Below are 6,264 nucleotides of genomic sequence, written 5' to 3'. Positions count from 1 at the left end.
TCCAATAAGCCAAGTCCATCATAACTATATTACTACATTACTATATACGCTGTTTTTAAGCACTGCTGTGAGAAAAAGTATTTGACATACAGGATGAAATAGACATGAGAAAATGGAAATACAGAGGAAACAGACACATTGAGATACAGGAAATTCCATTTAAAAATAAAAGAACTTTTATTCTAAGGGTCTTTAAGTGCTGGAACAATTTGCCCAGAGAAGTGGAGGAGTCTCCATCCTTGAAGGCAGTCAAAACCCAACCAGCCACAGCCCTGAGCAACTTGTTGCAGGTGACCCTGCTACAAGCAGGGTGGTTGGACTAGGTGGTCTCCAGAGCTACCTTTCCACCTCAACCATTCTGTGACTCAGTGAGTAAAGCTGGCACAAAAACCTTTTCAACAACTGAAAGCTGACAAGAGTCTTGGCAGGTAAGACATTAATAAATATGAGTTTTTTTGACAAAAAGTGAAAACGGGAAATGTGTGCACCTAAAAAAAAAAATCTCTCAGCAACATAATTTCAGTATCTTGCTTTTAGAAAAGGCAATGTCATTTCTACTGTTGATGACCGTGAAACACTGTATTTGTCAGTAAATCATATCATGGTATTCTTCTGGACCATTTGAAAATTTCATACAAGATATTTTTTTAAGTGTCCGTACCATTGTACTATCACCACTGTCTGTGACTCTTTGGAGTTTTAGTTTCTTCAAACTTCAGTCATCTCTTCTACTTATGAGCTGCTGGAGAGTGCTGAAATTGTCACAGTTTCTTCTTACACTTAAACTGCAGGTACTCACAGACCAACTACTTGGTTAGAATGTCCTAAAAACGGCATTTAGATTTTGTATTGCAAATACAGACTGCAAATTATTATATCAAAATTAGTAACATTTCTCCTACTATTTCAAGTATCAAAGCTGATAAGAAAGAATGGGTAATGAGGACACCTGTGCAATTTCTAGCCACTCAGATCTATGCTTATTTCATTGAGAAGCAGCACTTGTGGATATTGTTGTTCTTATGTTAGTTTTTTCAACAAAACCATAAGTATTGTAATCCTCAACCTACCAATAATGATGGCATCAATTGTTCTCAAATCAGTAATGTTTGGAAGGTTGAAAAGCTCTTTTGTCAAAATTTCTTCTGCAGGTTCAGCAGTCATTGAATCCTGCATGCTGTCATCTTCAGCTGCTGGGAGGTGATGGTAGTTCTCCTTTTGGAGGCTCTCTAGGTTAGACTGGCTACGTTCACAGTAACAAGTACTTCAAACCAACTGGAATGGACCTGTACATTGAAACATGGTGCCAAGGACCTGGCATCTATGCTGTACATGTCTCTCTCAAAGGGTTTTACTTCAGCCTGGCTCCAATTTGATCCCAAGGACTGGACATCAGTGGTGGCAATTGGACTGCATTAGGCAGGGATCTGAAGAACATATTCTGGTTTAGTTTCAAACCAAAGGAATTCAATTTGAACACTCCAAAACTGCTCTGTGATGTGAACTAAAGCATGGTAAGTGGAAATGATGATGAAGATACTTGCTTAAAAAAAATACACCCCTGATCAAAACTAAAAGACTAGTGTAGCTGCACCCATTATTCCTTGATTACATTATCTTACAGGTGTTTTCTTGAGATGGTGGAATATGACGACTTCAAAGGAAACAGCACATTTTTTAGTCTTACTACTTGGTATTGGAAGAAAGCCTAAAAGCCTGTTTTTCTACTTCTTTGGTCCCTTTTACATGCAAATAACCAAGACAAGCTGCTTTCTGTTCCCACATCCCTATTTCTAAGATGCATCAACCAGCTCTGAGACCTCACACCAACCTCTTCACAACAGGAGATAAGAAGATGATTCTCCTGTCACAAAGAAGGGCTGTATGAACCTCTGTCATAACCATCGCTGCTCTCAGGACTGGCTAAAAAGTGAGTTACCCAAAGAAAACACTAGAAGGTGTGACATCCTACAGAGAAGGCATCAAAGTTATATGCTAACCCTGCACTGTAAAAATACAGTCTCTATACATGCTTTTTCTCCAATTTTTAATTTTTAATTAAACTCAGAGCTTTGACACCTTAACCAGTCATCTAGTATAATAAAACAAGATGCAATACAAAATTAGACAATATATGAACAGAATGTCGGGACTTTTAAGCCAGTTCTTAGCATGAATTTCAGTGTCACCCATGAAGTAGCTAAATGGTTTCTTAATACATCTTGAGGAGAAAGTAATAAATAAATAGATGGCAGCTTAAGGAAGGTTTTTTTCCTATGTAATCATGGCAGATCTTTTCTACAGAGTTTATCTCCGTTTGTGACCACATTCTCTAGTGACAAACATCTTGCTTTACCATTGACTTACTATCTACGTTCAGGTAATATACCTAGCCTTATTTCCCCTAAGGGTTTTGCTACATGACTCCTTGCATTTTTCTTTGAAGATGAAAAGCACTATAGCTGTATCATACTTCTAAGACCAAGGCCCACAGCAAGAAATAACTGAGTATTACTGGAGATGAATTAATAAAGGATAGTGCAACTTATTTGAATAGATAGTGTGCACTTTTGGATGTACAAACAGAACAGTAGTTTTAGATCTTATCTTTATTCAACAGTTACTTGGCATATAACAGCCAGAAGTAATGCACATCCTTTCTTGATACAGTCAGGGACCTGTGGAATTTGAGGATGTTTTTTCCATTACCATTTTGATCTGCAGATAGAGACCAGTGTCCTGACTACAAGCTCTGTATTTGATGAAAAGTAAAAACATTAAACACGAAGCAGAAGGAACAGGTCTTTAGCTGGTTGATTGACTTTTCCTTTCTTGCAATTCTTTGCTGTGAACATGTTTCACAACTTTTATGAGTGCTAAGCTATCTAATGAGCCCTGAGTAACTATAAGAGACACCTGCAAAATCTGAGCTTTTGCCAGTCAATTACATTTCTCTCCCTATAGACCCACATGCTCCCATGCTGCTAGTAGAAGCAACGAAAAGAGGTCAGAACTTGATGTGGAGCTTGCTGCAGACCTATTGCAGTGACTGCTTAGATCTCCTGCTGAGTTTGCTTCGCTAGCACTAGACAGTTGGGGAGCACCATGGAGCAGACTGTGTGTTCCCTTGGACAGGCACCATCTCTTTATGGCTGCCTGGTAGCACTGTTGCCAGTGGGCACTACCGCAGCACAGGTAATACTGCAGTGTTTATCCCCGCCTTGCTGCAGAAGAAGGAACATTCATCAGGCATTATCCAATGCAGATAGGAAATACCACCTTAGTCTTCTTCATAAAGCTATATCTGCAGATTATCTGGGAAGAGACAGTAATGGGGGCAGAGAGATTAGAAAAAAATGAGTGAAGTACAGGAGCAAGAATGCTCTTTTAAAAAGCCAAAGAAAATTAATTTCAAAATGCAATGTCAGCTAACTACAGAGAACTGTAAAAACAATCAAAAATAGCTCTGTATGGACAGTGATTTTCTAGCATTTTTGATAGGTCGTTTCATATTTGAATAGTTCGGTTCATCTTCTGTATTTCAACACAGACGCTGCTTTGGTAACTTTGCTATCAGTATACTGCTCAGCAAACAATGGTGATTCATGGTTGCTTGTTAACATTTGGGTGGAACCTGACTAATCATAAGTTTCAGTGCCAACTTCAAGTGATATGAAATCATTAAGTAATCTTGAAAAGTGCTGGCTTGTAGAGAATTATGTACCCCACTTAGCAATGCTCATAGACCAAATGTTAAGGAGTAGGATGTTCAAATGATCTATTATTCTTCGATAGTGGACTGCTCCTTGCCCTGTCTCAAGCTTCCTGCATTATCTTGCACAAATTAGTTTCACTTTTTCAGTTAATCTTCCAAACAGGGATAACACTGCATCTCCTTGGCTGATGAGGCAAAAGCACCAATGAAGATAACAGTTGTCAGATAAGCCTGCAAGATAAGAGACCCTCAATTGACTCCAAAATGTTTCAAGTTGAACACCTAAGTATTTCAAGCTAGGAAACTTCAATGTTTACAAACCCAGCAGGTGTCATATGGAATATAATGTAAGAAAGTGAAAATTACAACAGATATGAAATACAAGCGTTCCATCGTCTTGCAGAGGAGCAGACAAGACACATTTGCTTTAAGAGTTATCAAGAAAATGAAGCAGACCTTCAGTTTCCTGACACTGCTTAGCTACAGGTAAGTTAAAAAGCAAGGTTAAAAAGCAAACAGCAGAAGCTTGGGTGTGTAACATTGCATCCCGTCCTGCCCACTGCCACTTCAGGCACGTACTTTTAACCATTACCTGTTCTTTTGTGTGAGAAAACAATCTTTCACAAATTAAATAATTACTCATACAGGATTACACCTCTCCCCCTTTCATGGGAATCTGAATCATGTCTGACATGTTTTTACACAAACAGATTTTATGGTAACTATGAATCAGATTTCAGTGTGAAACTGTGACTGATACATGGCTACTAAAGTGGCTGTAGCTGGCCACTAAGTCTCATGCCAGTACAGAAGCACACTCCAGGGATACCTCTCTCTCAGGTAATGAAGCATGAGCCTTAGCTGGGAGAATTTCTCTCTTCGTTCCAGAGGCCTGTAGCAACCCCAAACTATTGTGTGTCCAGCCAGAGAACAACTTGAAAGACCTAAGTAATACGAAGGGACATTGAAGCATACCTGTCCTTGGCACTAGGCAGGCCTCCTCACCGCAGCAGCTGGGAAATGTAACTAGCAAGGTCGTTGACACGAGTGCAGTTTCATAAAGCAAGAAGTCAAAACTCAGCAATAGCCCTGTGGCTCGTTATCACGGAATGCAACAGTCCTCAGATGCCCCCGTGTGACTCCTGGGTGCACTACAACGCTTTGGCTGTGGAGACGACCTCTAAGGAACGCCTTCGGGGAAGGAAAGGTCTTGCAAGCAAATGGAGTTTGCATTAACCTGTTATAGCTCTGGTTCACTTGTGAATTGGGAAGCCAGTTCTTCCCAGAGTGGAGGCCTGAGAGAACACAGCTTGCTTGCCCCAGATAAAGCACACAAGTGAATCTGGAAGTTTGAGGTTTTAAGGTAAGGTAGAAATACTCTTTCTGTAGATTGGAATGACACCAGTCAGTCTCTTAACCCCTAAAACATATAAAAGATTTGTTACATTTTATGAAACATCTGGATAGAAATCCCATCTCTAAGTGTCTCGGAGTACAACTACGTAGTGAATTAACATCCTTAAACACTATACTTATTTAGAGACAACCCAAAAATATTCAGTGCCCTCTTGTGGTTTGAATTATGAAAGAAAAAAAATTTGTAAGAGAAACTACTGAAGTTTGAACAGTCTGAGATGACACTTAAAGCACACTTTCTGTGACACTAATGCCACAGCAGTTACCCTGGAGAAAAAAGCCACCATCTTCCTATTGTCTTCTGTCCATACCTGCAAAAACAGAACCTAATGCAAGGTTTTCTGAAAAACAAGTACCTATTACCATTAAAGAACCAGTCTGCATGAATGTTTTTGACTTTAAACATCATCCTAATCTCTTTAATCCAAAACTAACCCTCCCCCCTAGAGAAAACTACAAGGTAAATGCTTTAAAAAAGCATTTAAAAGCAGTAAAATCTGACTGGTACTACTTTCAGGTTCTTTCAAACTGCAAACACATTCTGAAATGTATCAACTCCTCCAGCCATAAACATGGCAGGTGAGCTCTGGAAATTATTTATGCTAAGTTTCCTGGTTACTGTATTTACCTGAGGCTCACATCAGCCCCAAGATATTGAGAACACAGCCAGAGGAGTTTATAAAACAGGATATGAAACAATAATTAGTAGTTAAGTAATATAATCTTAGCTATTTAATTGCTGATTACTTTAAAAGACAGAAAGGGGAGTGGGAGGGAAACAGACAGTGTAAAATTATGAGAAGTGCTGTAGGGAAATAAATACAGAGGAAAACTGTATTGGGTGCAAGACACTGGAACAGGCTGCCCAGAGAAGCTGTAGCTGCCCCGTCCCTGGAAGTGTTCAAGGCCAGGTTGGACGGGGCTTTGAGCAACCTGGTCTAGTGGAAGGTGTCTCTGCCCGTGGCAGTGGGGTTGGGACTAGATGATCTTTATGGTCCCTTCCAATCCAAATCACTCCATGATTCTATGATAAAAGAGAGATAGAAACACAAGAGTAGAGAAAGAACATAAAGTAATGGTGAGGAGCACTTTTCTCAGTGACTAAGTATCTTCATAAGCTTAAGCAAGTTCAT

Source organism: Strix uralensis, chromosome 1 (assembly GCF_047716275.1).
Source record: "Strix uralensis isolate ZFMK-TIS-50842 chromosome 1, bStrUra1, whole genome shotgun sequence".
NCBI classification, from domain to species: Eukaryota; Metazoa; Chordata; class Aves; order Strigiformes; family Strigidae; genus Strix; species Strix uralensis.
The sequence above is the reverse complement of the archived record's forward strand: the minus strand, read 5'-3'. Positions refer to the sequence as shown.